At 40.6% G+C, this 18,267-nt stretch overlaps 1 pseudogene; it reads left to right on the forward strand.

The window, feature by feature from the left end:
- Positions 1-246: 246 nt before the first annotated feature.
- On the forward strand, positions 247-17,715 carry LOC144369327 (heterogeneous nuclear ribonucleoprotein K pseudogene; annotated as a pseudogene).
- The last annotated feature ends 552 nt before the right edge of the window (positions 17,716-18,267 follow it).

An 18,267-nucleotide genomic window follows, 5' to 3' on the forward strand; every position in this document is an offset into this window, starting at 1 on the left:
GGATCCTGGGGACAGCCTCAGCAATGCTATCATGTCAAGCATCTTTCTAGATCTGCAGGGTCTCAGGAATGTGCAGCAGCTTCCAACTTCCTGGTCATTAACTGCATTTGCTCCTACCAGATTTCTCCTTTGCCAAGAACCCTCTCCAGGCCAGGTCCTGAAGCAGGAAGAGGACTCATGCACTTTCACAGCCATAGCAAGAAGACTATACATAGTTAAATACACACCATACACATGAAGGTGAGTGCCAGTGGGAGGGGTCTTGGTAGAATAAGTCACATTTGAGTCACATCTAAGTCACTCTGAAGCCTGAGTAGGAGCCTGCCATATTGCCCAAGGCAGGGCAGGAAATTCAAGCAGGCAGAAGTAAGGGATGAACAAAGACAAGGCTAGCAGTTACAGATCAGGAAGGTAAACCAGCAGAGTTTCTGGAAAGGGAGAAAGGAAGTCACATTTGAGTTCTAGAGAGATTTTTCTGGTGGTAGGGGAGGAGAATGTGTGAGGAAAGCAGTTAATGATTTCTTGTCCAGGTGAGAAGTTTAGGCCTTCTGCTCCATTATGGTGGAGTCAAGACTTTGCTTTCTTCACTTCTGGGCCATGTCCAAAGCTGCACCTTCTGCTTCCTGTGTCCTCTCCCCTCCTCTTGGCATGGTCAGTTCTCCTTCTTTCTTTGAGTTTTAAAACTAATGTGTGAGCCGGGCATGGAGGCGCACCATAGTAATTCCACCTACTTGGAGGCTGAGGCAGGAGAATTACAAGTTTGAGGTCAACCTGGGCAATTTAGATGGTGTCTCAAAAGCTAAAAAGGATTGGGTATGTAGCTTAGTGGCAATATTGCTGATTACCAGTGATGAGTTCTGCTTCCTCACATCTTGAAGTATAACATTAAAGAAGCACGCAGAGGCAAGCATATAAAGCAGAATTTACTGTAAAAAGGGGTAACAGACTTTTCCCAGGAGGGAGAAGGGGGCCATAGCTGGTATCCTAGTATCCAAGAAGCCAGGGTGTATTGCCTTTTTATATGTCCTAGGCTTCCTTTGTTCTCCTGCTCTCTCCTTCCTGCATAGGTGACTAGGCCCAGGAGATGCTCAGTGGGATGGCCAAAAAGTGAAAAGTTGGGGGAAGGGCCAGATGGAGCAGCCCCGGACACATTAATTTACAACTTTATAACTCCCTGTAGGGAGGGACAATTCCTGGGACTGGTTACCTTAGTAACAAGTTGGAGCAGGGGCTGGTAAGGGTGATAAGGGTGGAGGAAGGGCTCTGGAGGCTTTTCAGTCCCTCAGGGGGCAGTCTCCAACTTCCAGGACTCACTCAAATTATCTATACCGAGTGCCTGTCTAATTCTGGCTTCATGGTCAAGTTCTTCTGAGTTCAATTCCTAGTACCACACACATGCACACAAAATATTAAAATAAAAAGCTACGTGGGGGTGCTGGAGTTGTGGCTCAGTGGTAGAGTACTTGCCCCACATGCATGAGGCCCTGGGTTCGATCCTCAGCACCACATAAAAATAAATAAATAAATAGATAAATAAAGATGTTGTGTCCATCTACAATGAAAAAAATATTTTAAAAAACTACCTGGGGAGGTAGCTCAGTCTTGCCTGGCTTGTGGGATGCCTACGGTTCAATCCCTAATGCCACAAAACAAATTAGGTGTGACACTCACCTAGAAAAACTCACTGACCTCTCAGATTTCCCCTGTCATTCTCAAGCTGAGTAAGGAACTGGTATTCTGGGCTCCAGAATGCTTTGTGCCTTTCTCTGTCTCTGAATCAATTCCATGGCTCTAGGATTGTGTTTTGGTTTCTTTACCATTATAATATGATTTTTCACTGGGCAGGGGCCAGATTTCACTAATCTTTTTGTTGATGTTATTGTTATTTGTTTGTTTTGTATTGAGAATTGTTCCCCAACTCCCTATCCCTTTTTATTTTTTATTTTAAAAGAGGATCTAAGTTGTTTAGGGGCTTCTCTAAGTTGTTGAGGCTGACTTTGAACTTGCAGTCCTTCTGCCTCAGCCTCCTGAGTCACTGAGATTACAGGCCATGTGCCCATGCCCAGCTCTTTGTGTCTTCAACACCTAGCAGAGAAAGTCTGACACCAAGAAGATAGGTAGCAAATAACTGTGACTGGATGAGTAAAGAATAGATGAAAATTTGAGAGAGATTTTGGGGGTTGAATTAGAATTGCTTGGCAAAAGATTGGGCAGGACTGGTGACAGGGTGTGTCTAAAAATGATCCCAGGTTTTCTGGTTTGGGTGCAGGGGACATTTACTCATAATTCTTTAGATGCTGAGTGTATAGGATTTGCAGACTAATTGCCCAGTTCTCAGACACCAACTGAGTGAGTATCCAATAATTCAGTTTAATTCTGATACTTTCTACCTAGAGTTAGAGTCAGATCCCACCAGTTAAAAAGCTCATTCCCACAAGACAGCCTTCATTTCAGACACAGGTGACCAGTCTCATGTTGACATCTATATTTCTGACCAACCAGCTAAATAAATTCCTGGGATCCCTTGACCATCCTTCTTCACATTCAAAAATGTGCTGGAATGGCTTACAAGACTCAGGGAAACATTTTAGTCATACTTATGAGTTTAAATGTATAAGGATATAATGCAGGAATAGCCAGGTGGAAGAGATGCATAAGGCAAGGTATTAGGCATTCAGGGCTTCTCTGTCATTTCAAGGCACAGCACCTTCTTAGCACTTCAGTGTGTTCACCAACCAAAGAGCTCTTTTGAACCTTATCATATAGTTCCCCCAGACCCTCTACTGGGGTGCTCTACTGCTATACTACATCCCCAGCCCTTTTTATTTTTTCTTTTGAGACCAACCAAATAGCTCTTTTGAACCTTATCATATAGTTCCCCCAGACCCTCTACTGGGGTGTTCTACTGCTGTACTACATCCCCAGCCCTTTTTATTTTTTCTTTTGAGACAGGGTCTCACCAAGTTGTGAAGGCTGCCCTCAAACTTGCAATCCTCCTGTGTTAGCCTCCTGAATTGCTGGGATTATAGGCAGGTACCTCTGCACCCCTGATATTATATATGGGTTTTAATGGAGGTTTCAGTATGTAGACATGATTGATCAAAGTACTGGCTATTGATGATTAATTCAACCTTTAGCCCTTTTCCCCTTTTGGAAGCTGGGAGATAGGGCAGAAAGTTCCAAGTCTGACAAGGCTGGCTCTTGCTTGTGGCTAGCCTCATCCTGAAACTACGAAGAACCCCCAACCACCAGTCATCTCATTTGCATGCGAAAGACACTTTCCTCATTCCTGAGATTCCCAGAGTTTTAGGAGCTTACATTTATCACTGGAGGTGGTAGTGCCATTAAACCAGGTGACAGATCAGAACAGATATGAGAAAAAAGACTATTTCCTTCAGATACCATGTAGTGACACAAAACAATAGTCACTGTTTCTGGTTCACTGGCATCGGCATCCTCATCTCCACTCTTGGTCTGAGCTGACAACCCCCAAATACCTACAGGCTTTTACTAACCAATTCCCAATTCTCTTCCATGTGTTTACAGTCTTGTGGTTTTCAGTGTTGTGCAGAATGCCTCCATCTGAACTTCCACTAATTAGTATCTTTGGTTTGTCCACTTATCTAGGGATCTTTCAAAAAAGGTCTCTTACCTCTACCCATATCTCAGGCAGCTTTGTGAACAAAGTTTCTCATGTGATGCATTTTCTATATTCAGAAGATCTACAGAATATAGGTCAAGGCTCTTTCATGCATATAACTGAAAGCCTGGAATGCACAGGTATAACCCAAAAGGGAATTTATTGGCTCACCAAACTGAAAATTCCAGAGAATAGACTTAACTTAAGGCATGCTTGCACATGTAGGAAATAACTTTTTTTTAGGTGGTACTAATAAAAGTGTGCCACTATTTTGTCTTTTAAAACTGTTTCCTTGGGGCTGGGGATGTGGCTCAAGCGGTAGCGCGCTCACCTAGCATGGGTGTGGGTTCGATCCTCAGCACCACATACAAACGAAGATGTTGTGTCCGCCGAGAACTAAGAAAAAAATAAATAAATGTTAAAATTCTCTCTGTCTCTCTGTCCCCCTCTCTCTCACTCTCTCTTTAAAAAAATAAAAAATAAAACTGTTTCCTTGCACATGAAGGAAATAACTTTTTTTTAGGTGGTACATTATATTTAGGGATATAAATGCTGTCAGGCCCTGATTTTTACTCCTGATGACTCATGGTCACTTCTTATCTCTCAACTTTATTCTCAGGAGGTTCTTCTCATGCAGTGCAAGGTGGGTGAGGAGGCTGCAGTTGCCATAGACTGTTCCTTTTATGCTTAAATCAAGCCAAAAAGAGTAAGCCTTTTATCTATCTGTGCCTGCAACAGTCCAGAGAGTTGCTCTGATGTGGCTGGTAGGATTGTTTGTTGGCCTCTGAATGATCTCTAGATCAGGGACTGCTGCAGGCCTGGGTGGGGCTGAGGGGTGGATAAACCACAGATATTGACTAACTTGCTAAAATCCTCCCCTCCCAGGAGGTGGAGCTCAAATACTGCCAGCACAATGACAGGACTACAAGTATGTGCCACCATGCTGGGCTCCTATACCTTTGCTACTTGAAGTCATCAAATTTATTTTATTTTGAGATGGTCTTACTAAATTGCCTAGGCTGGCCTCAAACTTTTGGTCCTCCTGTCTCAGCCTCCCCAAATGCTGGGATTACAGGCCTGCACCACCTTGCCTGGCTCTCTTAGATACTTCTATATTGCCTGAAAATATGGTACCACTGAGTCATAACTCCGGATTCTAAGACAGAAGTGATATCCTTGCTTTTTCTGTGTGGAACCAAAGGACTAATCCTGTCCTGCTGGCTGAGTCAAGACTATCTACATGCCTTCAAGGCACAGGCCCTTTTTGTTTCTCTCCACCCCACCCACCCCAACCCAGTACTGGGGATTGAACCCTCTAGTGTTCAACTTCTGTTCTACTTCTCCCGCCCTTTTTATAAATTTTGAGAAGTTTTTCTAAGTTTTCCATGCTGGCCTTGAACTCGCACCCTCCTGTCTCAATCTCCTGAGAAGCTGGAATTATATGCATGTGTCACTGCTCCCAGCTCTGTTAGCTATTTAATAGCTAATCTCTGGGGAAATGCAGGTGAGGGGGAAAAAATCTCAAATATGGGAAGGTTGTAGAGTCAATAAATCTCTTAATTATAGCTTTAGTCCTTAATAGTTTTCAATTATTTTTCTTAATAAAACCTAGAAGCCTAATTTATTAATTTGTTACCTCATCTAACACACATAAAGGCCCAGTGTTAGTTCTCTAGAAGCTCACAGACTCACTGAAAATTTGATGACTTCAAGTAGCAAAGATATAGGAGCCCAGCATGGTGGCACATACTTGTAATCCTGTTGATTCAGGAGGCTGAGGCAGGAGGATTGCAAGTTCAAGCCCAGTCTCAGAAGTTCAGAAGTTTGAGACCCTGTATCAAAATAAAAAGGACTGGGGATATTGCTCATTGGTAAAGCACCCCTGGGTTCAATCCCTGGTACCAAACAAACAAAAAACAAAGATGTAGAGGTAAAGCTTTGGCAGGAAAGAATTCCCCTTTGCACTAGAAGCTTGCTCAGCTGTGTACTCAGCACTGCTCTATTCCCTAGAAGCCTCTGAAAAGCAGTTTCCCAGCCAGCACACAGGGGTTGAAATACTCTTTCTTCACACCAGGAGCACCCTACTACATTGTAAATGGGAGGGTTTAATGTTCATGGTGGCATAAACTTTATGAAAGACAATTTGGCAATAACTAATAAAAGTGTACCACTATTTTGTCTTTTAAAACTGTTTCCTTGCACATGTAGGAAATAACTGTTTTTTAGGTGGTACTAGAGATTTAGCTCTGAGCTATACCTTCAGTTCCTTTTTATAAAACTCTGAGACAGGGTCTCCCTAAATTTCCCAGGCAGAACTACAACTTGTGGTCCTTTTGGCACGTCGCTGGGATTACAGGTGTGTGCCTCTGCCTGGCTGAGCATCTTTGGCATGAAATTTTGTTGTTATTGAGAGATGCTTAACCTATCATAAACTCTCATTCCCTTGCTATTCCCCCATTAAAGCTTTGATCTTTCACAGACTAGATTTTGGTCCAGGATAGGTCCTGTGTCTCAGAACCTGAGACACAGGACCTGGTTGGTTCTCTCTGCTGATAACTGAAACACTCCAGTGTCTCCACCTGTGTTGCTCACCACTGTAGCTATTGGGGGTTAAATTTGTTCCTTGCTCAGGGCTGTACCAGTTCTCAGCTCTTCTTCCTGCTCCAGTAGGGAAAGTCCCCTTCCATGCTTAAAACTGAAACCAAAGTATAACAGCCAGTTGGCCACCACAAAGGCGGGTCCCCACACCCATCATGTCTCTACCACTATAGGTTCCTAAGTACCTCTTAAATCTTTAAATCCTCATAGTTGGCCTTCTTCCTAAGAAGTTCCAGGCCCTGGCGGCTCCAGGAATCCAGCTCCTAGCAGTTTCTAAATCTAGATAAATTTTTCTTCCAGAGAGGGATTTTTGTCCCCTGCCCCCCCTCCCCCCGCCATGCTTTTCTTTTATGATTCACATTTTAAATTTAGCCAAGAATTGCAGGATTTTAAAAGGCGAAAGAAAGCCAGTAGGTGATCTTGTCTTTCTCCAAAGAGGAAGGTTGAGGAGGCATCTTCCTGCTTCTCTGGAAACCCTTAAGTTAAGGATGCAAGTGTTCTTAAGGACCACAGAAGTAAAACAAATGATTGTAGCCACTTGGAGTGAGATAATGGCAGTGGAAGTGTGGGTATGATGGAGGTGAGGTTGTAAGGACTGAGGGATGGTCCACATATACCAAGACCCTCTGCCTCAACCAATATTGGAACCTGGGATTGTTTTTGTGGTGAGAAGAGGCACATGAAATTTTGTTGTGAAATTCCACACATCTTTATTTATTTTTGGTTCTGTGGGTTAAACTAGGGTCTCCCACATGCTACCATCAAACTACTGCCCCCAGTTATCTTTTTTATTTTTCCCAGACTACATTTTTTATTATATACCTCCAATTATCTTTAAAATGTTGTTTTGGGTTTTTTGTTGGTACCAGGGATTGAACCCAGGGCCACTTAACCCCTGAGCTACATCTCTAGCCCTTTTTTGTATTTTATTTAGAGTCAGGGTCTCACTTAGGGCCTCACTAAGTTGCTGAGTCTGGCTTTGAACTTGCAATCCTCCTGTCTTAACCTCCTGAGTAACTGGGATTGCAGGTGTGCACCACCAAAGCATTGTGAGTTCAGGAATAGGTCTGCACTTCTGCTAGTTTTCTCCTACCTGCCCCTCGGTCTGCAACCTTCAGTCTGCTGGACTGCCCGTGTAACCAAAGGCTATTTGATCTCTATGGCTGGATTTAAATGGTTTTAATATTTGAATATTTTATTAAATTTATGAAATATTTTGCTTGAATTTATAGAACTGCATTTGTTTTGCTTATACTTAACTCATTTCAAAAAAATTGGTAATAATTTTAAAAATTGTGGTAAAGATGCCTAATATAAAATTTACCATTTTAACCACTTCTAAGGGTATAGTTCAGAAGCACTAAATAGATTCACATTCTTATGCAACCATATCACTATCCATCTCCAGAATTCTTTCATTTTCTCCAAATGAAACTCTGTACACATTAAACAATAATTCCACATTCTACCTCTAGCTATATCCCCACCACATCCAACTAGGGTGCTGCTGTATGACTAGCTCCTAGCAATTACCACTATAATTTGTATTCTATGAATGTGCCTAGTCTACTTACCTCAAGTAAATAGAATTTTATAATATATATTTTTTAAAAAAAAAACAGGAAAAAATAACACAAAATTTATTACATACCTGAGGCATGGAGTGTTTGATTCCAATATTGCCTTTTTTTTTTTTTTTTTTCTTCTTTTTGTACTGTGAATTGAACTCAGGGGCACTTTACCACTGAGCTGCATCCTTGGCCCTTTCTAGTTTTTATTTTGATACAGGACCTCACAAAGTTGCTGAGCTCCTGCCTCAGCCTTCTAAGTGGCTGGGATTACGCAAGTACACCATCACACCTGGCATTTTTCACTGTATTTTTAATTTTTAAAAAAATTTTTAATTGTATATGGACATAATACTTCTTTTTCTATTTATTTTTAGGCAAGCACTCTCCCTCTGCGCTCTACCACCTCAGCCCTTCACTTTTTTTTTTTTTTTTTTTTGGTGCTGGGGATCCAACCCAGGGCCTTATGTATGCAAGGCAAGCACTCTACCAACTAAGCTATATAGCCCCAGCCCTTTCACTGTATTTTATTTTTTTATAAAGAGAGAGAGAATTTTTTAATTCGGTGGACACAACATCTTTATTTTACTTTTATATGGTGCTGAGGATCGAACCCAGTGCCTCCCTGCTGTATGCTAGGGAACTCCACAAGCTCTTCCCTCCCCAGACTCCATCAGGAAGAAAGGGGAAAACCTTTTTGCCCTCAGACAATCATAAAAACCTCTTAAGGTTGCTCTAACTGCTCCATCTCACTGGCCTCTACTGTAGCTTGGGACCTTTCTCAGATCTTTTTCTTGTTTTTCTTTTTCCTTCCTGTTTCCCCTCAATCTCTGCCACCACCACCCCAACCCCTAATCTATCTCTATCTCTCTTACTTCAGAACATTTGTTCCTGCTTCCCAAAGGGAAATTCTGACCCAACCTAATTGAATGGTCTTCTAAATCCATTCTGAATGTTATAGTCAAAACTCTAAAAAATAATCACCTTCTTATGAATCAATGGGACTCTTGGTATTTCTTTTATAACATTGGTGTCAATCCATTTCACTTATTCATATGCTGTTGCTATTTTAACTTTGAACAGTTAACTATTAGATCAATTAAGAATAAAGAGGGGATGGGGCTGTAGATCAGTGGCAGAGTACTTACCTGGCATGTGTGAGGCACTGGGTTCGATCCTTAGCACACATAAAAAAATAAAGGCATGCTGCCCGTCTACAACTAGAAAAAGAATAAAGAAAATAAGAATTTTATTTTACCGTTTTTTATTCCTTATTGTTTATTCTTTCTTTATGTGGACCTGAGTTTTTATTTATATCATTTCCCATCTCCCTAAAGAACTTCTTTTGGTATTTTGCTATTGTTGTTTCTGGGCTGGTGTGGCTCTTAAGTACTGTACAACTCTATAAATTTTTTTCTGCTTTGTTCAAGATCATAGAACAACAATATAACAAAATGTGTTCCAGTTATGTGCTGCCATTCCAGAAATGGCCACCAGATGGCGGTCCTCCCCTCCTTTCAAATGTCTAAAGACATTGGTACAGTAAGGAGGACCTGCATCCTGGGGCTGCCAGCCACCATGGTTTAAGTTTCTTGGTCTATCAACATTGCATAAAGAGAAGCTGTCTATTCTCCTTCTAAAACATCCAGTGGTTCTTTAGAAAGGGAGAGCTGAATCATAAAGATGGTATACTGGGACATTGAAGGTGAAGGCATCTTTAAAACAGGGTTAACCCAGAAAGTACAGATCAAAAATGAGGACAGGAAGGCTGATCCTGTAGTTCTGTGTCTGAAGATCAGGTAAGGACCAGGATGACAGCCTTTCCTTGGGAGACTGAGTCCCTGAAATCATCATACCTTGAAGAAGATGAGAAATCCACTCCCAAATCATCCAGGGACACAAATGCATTTGCCTCCAGGGCAAGTGATAGGTGCAGCTGTTGGGGGAGGTAATTAAGGTATCATGGAAGAGCAATTTCTTCATGAAATTATTTAAATTCAAAACTGCTTAAGACACTATGCTGGCTTAAAAATACATCTGAAAGCTACATAGTTTTAAAATGTTTGGACCAGCATAACATCCAAACCTCTTACTATGTGTTGTGGGGACCTCCCAGGGTGGCACAAGCAGGACCACATATAGCAGCTTTATTCTAAGGGGGACCATTCTCATTGGAGTCTGAGAATAGTGCCCCTAGTGTTCTAAGGATTGTACAATGCTGCTGACAGGCATGCTAGGGTCTCTCTTCTCTGGGCTCACCTCTACCATCAGCCTCCAGCTCTGCAATCACAAGAAAGTTGATGAGGAAGTGGGTTATGTTCAGGTTGGTGGTACTATGGGGTCTCAAGTGTCCCTTTGTTTCAAATGACCCTGGATCTCCTGAGCCCAGTAGAGGCAGGTTTTGAGGTGCAACCTTACCCTGCATTCTGCTACATAGCTGCTCCTTAACAGCCCTCAGCCACAATTCCTTCTCACATGGATAATGTGGATTTAAGAAATTGCTCCCAGAATGGGTGTGGTGACAAACACCTGTAAACCCAGAGACACAGGAGACAGATGTGGAAGGATCACAAAGTTCAAGACCACTCTTAGCAACATAGTGAGAACTGCCAAGAAGGAAAGGAGGAAAGAAAGAAAAAGAGGCAAACAGCCACCTGGATTTATTTGATCCCTAGTACTGGGGGGAAATTGCTTGCTGACTGATTAGACCCATAATGTAACAGCCTTCTATGCCCCCACTGCCTGGACCTGCACTGGTCAGCATGTGTTTCTTCCTGGCATAGGGGACCAAGAATTGAGGCTGTGTGTCATTGGGCTAGGCAGACAACTTCCCAGAGTGGTGGTGGAGGGAGAGGCTTCCAAAGGTTTCTGTGGCACCTCGAGCCTCTGCCTAGATTGGGAGAATCTAGTCAAAGCAGGCCTTTGCCAGTTCTAGCACTTCCCAAGGGAATTAGGCATTAAAGGTGGCAATAGTTTGACTAAAAGGCCCTTCTTCTATGTTGTTTCATATTGTCAGGAATACCTCTAGAATTTCTAAAAAGAAAGGGCTCCAGGGAAACTATCTGGTTGAAAGGTGATAAGAAATCAGGAGAACACCTACCAATTTGCCTTGAAGCTTTGTGAGCCCAATAAGGACTCTGTTTTACAACTTAATACAAACAGCAGCATTACCATAGATGCCATATTCACACTTATATGTGGACATTCTTATAAGAGTTTATTTGATTTATAAGATTGATCAAGATTATAGCGAGGCAGGCATTTCTTGATACAAATCATGCTATGGTTGAAAGGGATGTTCATGAGCAGTGTTGGCAATAAGGAAATGTGATTGGTTTTAGCATCCAATTGGGCCACTTCAGCAAGGAATACATTGGGAATGAGAACTGTCTCAAAAATAAATAAATAAAAATAAAGAGGACTGGTAAGGTAGCTCAGGGGTTACATGCTCTGTGGGTTCATTCCCCAATACCAGAAAAAAAATGTTGGTGTTTTGAGTACCAATGGAGGAGATATTATATGTACTGACTTCAAAGGGAAAAGGTGGGAAAAGTGTCAAGATAAAGGGAGGAAGGTTTAGGAAGACTCTCCAAGACTAGGAAGGTTCAGAAGTCTGTAATGTACTCAAGAAGCTGAGACACCCCTCCCCCCACTCTCTCCATATACAAGGAAGTCTTTCCCTCCAGAAGCACCAGTCTGGTAGGAATACCTGATACAGTCTTGTATGTTTAAGAACAGGGCAGGTTATAAGAAACGAATCATTAGGCAGTTTCATCATTTCTTGAATAGCATAGGGTGCATTTAACCAAACCTATATGGCGTAGGTCAGTCACTCCTTGTTATGGCCTATATGAAGTCAAGAGCTATAGGAAGACAGGTGCCTCAATGCACATCTGTAATCCCAGGGACTTGGGAGACTAAAACAAGAGGATCCCATGTTCAAGGCCAGTCTAAGCAACTAAGTGAGAACCTGTCCCAAAATAAAATTAAAGTGTCTGAGGATGTAGCTCAGTGGTAGAGCACCCTTCGGTTCGATCCTCAGTAGTTCCAAAAAAAGAAAAGAAGTACATATTTTAGTCAGCATTGTGTCACTGTGACAAAAAGACCCAATAATAACAACTTACAGGAGGGAAAGTTTATTTTGGCTCAAGGATTTAGAGATTCAGTCAATGATCGGCCGACTCTATATTTCTGGGCCTGAGGTAAGGCAAAACATCATGACAGAAAGGTGGGACAGAAGAAAGCTGCTCAGTTCATGATAGCCAAGAAACAGATAGTCAGGGAGAGAGCAGGGATGGAGGGAGCTCTTCTTACCAAAGACAATATATAAACCACAAATGTATGCCCCCAGTGATCTATTTCCTCCTACATACTATACCCTACACTCCTACAGTTAATCGCCCATCAAATACTTCAAATGGATTAGTCCACTGATTAGATTACAGCTCTCTTAATCTAATAATTTCACCTCTGAACATTCCTATAATGTCTCACACATAAGCTTTTGGGGAGGACATCTTATTCCAAACCATAACAGGACAGTAAGTACATAAATTTAATAATTTATTGTCATTATCAAGTATGTGCTGAATACAATTTATGTACTGTTTCTTTTCCTGTGGTGTGCTGGGGATTAAACCCAGGGTCTCTCGCATGCTGGACAAGTGCTCTACCACTGAGCTATACCACCAACCCTGTTTATTTTATTTTGAGATAGGGACTCATGGAATTTCCCAGGCTGGCCTAAAATTTACAGTCCTTCCTCAGCCTCCCAGCTAGTTGGGATTACAGATGCATTACACCATGCCTGGCTTGTACTATACTTTTATATAAATGGCAGAAAGGTAGATTTATTTCTACTAGTATTCCCATATACATGAGAATAATGCTTTGTTCTATAAAATTGCAAAAAGAAAAAACTTTTCAGCTGTATTACAATTTTATGGGACCACAGTCGTATGTCTTATCATTGACTGAAACATCATTTATTTGGTACATGGCTATGGTGAGATCCAGGTTCAGATTTAATTTCATTTAGAAAAATACAGTAATGTAGCAGGGTGTATTGGCACATGTCTATAATCCCAGCAACTTGGGAAGCTGAGACTTGAGGATCACAAGTTTGAGGCCAGTCTCAGCCACTTAGCGAGCCTTTGGCAACTTAGTGAGACCCTGTCCCCCAAAAAAAATGGCTGAGGATGTGGCTCAGTGGTAAAACACCCCTGGATTAAATGCCCACTATCAAAAAACTAATTAATTATAAAAAAGGAAAATACAGTAATGTACACAGAGGAGCCAGCACCAAGTCTAGGGTATATGAGCAATGCCTTTAAAGTGAAGGAGTCTGAGCTGGGAGTCAGGTACAGGATTAAGTTAAGTAGCATGGAAGGCCAGAAGATAGAGATGATAGAGACCTGGGGCAGACATAAGGCTCAGGGTAGTATATAAAGGAACCATCCTTTCTTAAACATGAAACAAAATTAAAAGACAGTGGAAATGCTGAACAGAATTATGTATAATTTTAGTGAATAAATTACATCATAATAGGCTGAGAGAAAATATTTTCTACATAGATTAATTCTGATTAATATCCCAAACCCCTACTTATCCATAGCCAAAGGAGAAAGAGACCAGCAATGTCTTGCCTGCCTCCAACTTACTTGTAGCCTATAGATTGGTGTGTCCATTTAATACAAGAAAATGGAAACTGAATGACCAGATGAAATCTTCCCCAACCTTGAAACCAATGGCAAATTTGGTAATTGCCCTGTAGAAGATAGAAAAGAGGAACAAGCATTTAAAAGGTCTAAAAAGAGAGATGAAATGGTTGAATTATGCATTCTGCTTCAGAGCAAGAACACTGGGCAGCAATTGGAAAAGAAGGTGATGCTATTAAAGCTAAAATAATATATTAGACTAAAATACCATTGTTTCAATCCTAGACAGCAGTGGCCCCACACATATATTGAATATCAGTGCTGATATTGAAATAACTGGAGAAATTTGGAAGAAAATTATCTCTTCCTTGGAAGAGGGCCTGCAGTTGCCATCACCCACTGCAATTTACCGTTCGAATCTGCTATGCAATGTTTAAATTACCTTTGACTACAAGTTGAGACAGTGATTCTTCAGTCTGGGAGGAGGAATTTTGGGGTCAAAGGTCTAAAAGAACTCTGAGGGAACACTAAGACAAAAATCAAGTTTTTCCAGCAATTCTGTCTTCATTCCACTGACAGAGTTGTTCTATTGGAGGAAAGCCTGATATAACACATAAAAATCGTCCTTAATCTTATATCTGAATCTCCCATCAAAGAATATGCTCAGCCTTATAATCTCAATTTTTATGATTCTGGTGTTTTTACAGTAAGTTTTGGTCACCACTCTGGATGTCCTGTGGGATTTCCCATATGGAAAGAGGTAGTTTTGACAGAATGGTCCCTGGTCAGGGTGGGTGGCCCAATCCTCATTCTAGAAGAGAATATGATATGAACCCTCATCAAGATCACCACCTCCTCCTTCTGGTGGAGGTGGTCTGGGTGGTAGCTGGTGTTGGAATCTTCCTCTCCCAAGCTCTTAGAAAGGGAGACCTAATGACCTATGACAGGGAGGAAGTCTTGGAGACTGCTATGATGGCATAGTTTTCAGGGCAGATGAACTTGGAACTCTGCAATAGTTCTTATGCAGGGAATCATGTTTTATGTGGGAGAGATACTGGGGATTGAACCCAGGGGTGCTTTATTGCTAAACTAGTTCCCAGCCCTTTTTATTTTTGAGACAGGGTCTCACTGAATTACTTATGCCCTTGTTATGTTACTTGAATTTGTGATCCTCCTGTCTCAGATTCCAGAGTTGCTGGGTTTACAGGCAATTGCCACTATGCCTGGTTTATATGGTGATCTTATTTATTACAACATAAATAACTATCACCAGAGATTTGGCTAGACCTATTATTGGCAAAGGTGATCATTGTATTAAACAAATCCACCATGAATTAGGAACATCAATCAAAATTGATAAAACTTTAAAAGGATCTGAAGATGGGAGCATTACCATTTTAGGAACACAAGACCCATACAGAATGTATCATATTTTCTGCAGAATAGTGTGAATCAGTAAGCAAATGTTGAAGGATTCTAATGCAGGATAATTGTGTGTGTGTGTGTGTGTGTGTGTGTGTGTGACAGAGAGAGAGCGAGAGAAGCAGTATTCTGGAACGTTTTTCTAAGACTAGTGACGAACTGAAGGAATCCTACAATCTTTTTAAAAACCTACTTTTGTTTAAAAAAGCAGTAGTCCTATGATTCACAGGCTCTCTGCATTTGAGGTGCAGTGAAATCTCTGCTGTTCACCAGATACAATGTTTTAGTTCCTTCTAAATATGGTTGGTGGAGGGAAAGGCAGGCAAAAACTTAACTTTGAAACAGCAGCAGAGAGAGTGAATTTAAATTTTTGTTCATTGTTGGTGATTTAACCTCCAACCCCTACCCCATAATTATTGTGAGCACCTTACTTTGTGGTCTCTGTATACTTTTGAGGGGATGGGACAGGAAGGAAAGTTACAATAGTCTACCTGTCCCTGGCATCTGTTCAAAGCAGTGTGCAGAATATAATGCTCTTTGGTAAGAAACATTCTGACTTTTAAAATAAATTTAATGAACCTATAAAAAAGAGAGTAAATTTCCAATTAGCTTATAGGAAATACTCAACCTTATTAGTAATAATTGAAATGCCAACTTAAAGGATATACTGTACTATCCACTAAGGTGATAATAATTTAAAGATTATTACATATATTGATAAATACTATTTCCTTAATAAAGAACTTATTTATTTACTTACTTACTTATTTGGATGACTTGTCTGGATTGAATCTGAGTCTCATGCTTCCTATTACTACTGAGCCAAACCCTAATCCCAGTTCTCTATCTTGATTGAGGCAGTGATTATACAAATCTACTCGCAGTAATAAAATGACATATACACAGATGATATACCAATATAAAATTCTGATTTTGATATATTATTATAATCATGTCAGAGTAGAAATTGTCTTTGCAACTTCAGGTGAATCTGTAATTTTTTAAGAAAAAAATATTAAAGAATAAAATTTAAAAGACAAAAAAAATAAGTATATAAAAGAATAAACTACAAACAAGAAGGGAGGGACAGAGAGAGAACGAGAAAGGAGACACAAAGCCCAGGTAAATAAAACACTAGGGCTAGGGCTAGGCAGGGCAGACTAGGGGAGAGGGGCTGAACATGGTAAAACAGCAACACCAATTTGTATTCCAAGATCATATTCTGATCTTTCTTTCTGATTTCATTTCTGGAATACTCTGTTTTTTTAAGTATACAGCTCTAACTCAATCCCCTCCTTCCAATAATACCTGTCTTTAGGAAAGATTCTATTTTGTGTGTGTAGTAGTGGGAATTGAACCCAGGGCCTTACACTTGCTAGGCAAAAATAACACCCCTGAGTCACATCCCCAGTCCAGAAAAGATTCTGTTTTAGTCAGCTTTTCTGCTGCCATAACCAAAACACATGACAAGAACAGTTTTAGAGGAGGAAAAGTTTATTCAGTGCTCATAGTTTCAGAAATCTCAGTCCACAGACAGATGGCTCCTTTGCTTCAGGCCCAAAGTGAGGCCGAACACTAAGGCAGAAAAGTATAGTAGAGGAAAGTAGCTCAGGACATGGCTACTAAGAAGCAGAGGGAGAGCTCCGCACACCAAAGACAAAATATAAACCCCAAGGCATGCCCCCAGTGACCTGCTTTCTCCAGCCACCCCCTACCTGCCTACAATTACCACCCAGTTGATTCCTATCAATGGTTAGATTACAATTCTCATAATCTGATTATTTCACTTCTATTCTTACATTGTCTCACATGAGCTTTTGGGGGACACCTCACATCTAAACCTGAGCAGATTATGACACTTTTGCTCCCATTTTCAGAAACTTGTTTTTCATGGTGAAGTGAAGATAATATAAAGTCATTCGATACATCAATCAAGAATGGTGAGATTTGTGGATAGAAAATGTTGAAAGGCAATTTTATAAATATGCCTTTGGTTGTGTATAATGCATTGGAACTCAGTTTTGCAGCTGAAGAAACTGAGGCTTGAAAAAGTTAGATCTAACTTTCCCAAAGTGGCCAGGTGCTCCCATCAGGATAGAGTTGCTCCTTAGGACCTTTATTTATTTAATTATTTATTTTCAGGTGCTGGGTATTGACCTTGCATATGCTAGGTAAGCACTCTCTCACTGAGTTCCATCCCCAGCCCTCCTTAGTAATCTTGGAACCATCCCACCCCTTGGTAGTTCAGGGCTGCCTCCTTGACCTTTGGAGACTACGCAGCCAGTCTCAGCAGGGGCTATGTACAGAGGCATGCCTTTTTGGCCTCCCTTGAAACAGTATTATGTAGTTCTCAGACTTGGTGTCTGTGTAAAAAACCCTTCTCATTTCAAGATTAGGAAAGATACTCTTTACATTTTTCTAGATTACATTACAATTCTTTTTTTTTTTTACATTAAACATCTTTAATATAATCTGGAATTTGTTTCTTCTTCTTATTATTATTATTATTTTTTGTACTGGGGATTAAACCTAAGAGTACTTTACCCCTAAATCACATCACCAGCCCTTATCATTTTTTATTTTAAGACGGTTCTCTTTAAATTGTTAGGGCCTTGCTAAGTTGTTTAGGCTGGCCTTGAACTTGCAATCCTCCTGCTTCAGCCTCCCAATCCCAAATTGCTGGGATTACAGATGTTTACCACCATATTCGACTGGAATTTCTTTTGATGTATATTGTAAAAATATCTATTAAAAATGTTAAACTAATTATCATTTATTCACTTAAGTGGTATTTATGTTCCATTTATTGAATAATTTATTTTTTTTTCAACACTCATTTGAAGTACTTTTTTGTTTTTGTAGTACTGGGGACTGATTGAACTCAGGGCCTTGCACATACATGCTAGGCAAGCGCTCTGCCAATGAGCTACACTATTTTTATTATATATATACTATTAAATACTATTTTTATTATATATATATACAATGATTAATGTTTTAATCTATTTCCCCCATCAATTCCATTGATTTAGCTAGCTATTCTAGCATCAGTGCCAAACTTAAAATTTATTGTAGGTTTATAAGATGTTTATCTGATAATGTGAACATTTGTGATGGTTAATTTTAGATGTTATTGTGACTGGATTGAGGGATATCCAGATAACTGATAAAGTATTGTTTCTGAGTCTGTCTGAGAGGGTGTTCCTGGAAGAGAATGGAATTTCAATTGGTAGACTGAATAAGGAAGATTCGATTTCCACCCAGTGTAGGTGAGCACTGTCCAAACAGCTAAAGTTCTGGGCTTCTCTGGCATTTGAACTCTAGGACTTATATCAGTGACTCTGTGGGCTCTCAGGCCTTTGGACTTGAACTGAGAATCATA

This window comes from Ictidomys tridecemlineatus, chromosome 12 (assembly GCF_052094955.1).
Source record: "Ictidomys tridecemlineatus isolate mIctTri1 chromosome 12, mIctTri1.hap1, whole genome shotgun sequence".
NCBI lineage: Eukaryota > Metazoa > Chordata > Mammalia > Rodentia > Sciuridae > Ictidomys > Ictidomys tridecemlineatus.